General features: G+C 41.2%; 1 non-coding gene across 1 annotated transcript; it reads right to left on the minus strand.

The window, feature by feature from the left end:
• Window positions 1–403: 403 nt before the first annotated feature.
• On the minus strand, window positions 404–510 carry LOC127089565 (small nucleolar RNA R71). The gene has a single exon (XR_007791144.1). It is a non-coding gene; the product is annotated as a small nucleolar RNA R71 (small nucleolar RNA).
• Window positions 511–1,615: the final 1,105 nt, after the last annotated feature.

Raw genomic sequence — 1,615 nt, forward strand, 5'->3', positions numbered from 1 at the left:
TCATAGGATTAAGAGAGCTATGGCCGAAGATCAAAACCAAAGACCTCTTAAGGACTTCGCTCAACCATCTAATGAAGAACCTAGTTCTAGTATAGTAAACCCAACCATCCCAGCTAATAATTTTGAACTTAAACCATCCCTGTTGCAACTAGTGCAACAGAGACAATTTGCGGGTCTCGCTAATGAGAACCCAAACCAACATTTAAAAATATTTCTTCAATTAGCAGACACTTTTAAAACCAATGGAGCTTCTCCTGAGGCAATACGTTTAAGATTATTTCCTTTTTCCCTCAGAGATAAAGCCCTATCATGGTTAGATTCCCTTCCACCCAATTCCATTACGACTTGGGATAACCTTAGAAGAGTATTTCTTGCTAGATATTTTCCCCCAAGTAAAACCGCCGTTCTTCGAAACCATATAACTAGATTTACCCAAAACCAAGGAGAATCGTTGTTCGAAGCTTGGGAGAGATATAAAGAGTTGTTACGAGCATGCCTACATCATGGCTAAGAAAATTGGTTAATCATTCAAACCTTCTATAATGGACTTCACTATAACACAAAGATGACCATCAACGCTGCCGCAGGCGGTGCTCTGATGAACAAACCTTACCCTGAAGCTAGTGCCCTCATCGAATATATGGATCAAAACCATCAATCATGGGGAGTCGAATGAGCGACAGTTGAGAAGAAGGAAGCCCAAGGAGGAGTGCATGAACTAAGCTCTATAGACATGATGCAAGCTAAAATGGACACATTAGCCCTCAAAGTCGAGCATATGTGCATAAACCCGAATACTGTAGTCGCAGTTTCGTCGGATTATGAGATATGTGGAACCAAAGGACACCAATCCGCAGAATGCAGTCTACTAAACGAAACCCACTCTGAGCAAGTGAACTACACCCAAGGGAACCCATACTCGAATACCTATAACCCTGGATGGAGGAATCACCCGAACTTCTCCTATAAAAATAATAACCCTATTCAAAATAATGCACCTCCGAGACCTAGTTATCAAGCCCCAAGATCAAATCAACCTATGCAACCTGTACCACCAAAGCCGAGCCTTGAGAAAATTATGGAAAATTTTATCACCGCTCAAACCCAACAAAACAAGGAGTTCATGAATCAAAAAATTCATGTTAACGAATTGATTACTCAGTTAGGAACCAAGGTTGACCAAATAGTTACTCATACCAAGATGCTTGAAACCCAGATCTCTCAGGTAGCTTTAAACCAAGCCCCTCAGACTACACCTGGAGGACAATTCCCTGGACAACCTCAACAAAATCCGAGAGGACAAGCCAATGCCATTACCCTACAAAGTGGGAACGCTTATGATGAGCCGCCAAACCCTAGATTGAGTGAACCCGAAACTTCTAAGGAATGTATCAAACTCACGGACGAAGTAAAGGAACCAGAGGAATCAGAAAACCAGGAAGGTCGAGAAAAAGGAGAAGAACCTAAAGATAAAACTTACGTACCACCCCCGCCATATAAACCACCTATACCATATCCGCAAAGACTCAAACAAACCCAGATCAATAAACAGTATCAAAAATTTATTAAAGTTATAGAAAAACTTCATGTAGAAATCCCTTTCACAGAAGCCATC

This window comes from Lathyrus oleraceus, chromosome 5 (assembly GCF_024323335.1).
Source record: "Lathyrus oleraceus cultivar Zhongwan6 chromosome 5, CAAS_Psat_ZW6_1.0, whole genome shotgun sequence".
NCBI lineage: Eukaryota > Viridiplantae > Streptophyta > Magnoliopsida > Fabales > Fabaceae > Lathyrus > Lathyrus oleraceus.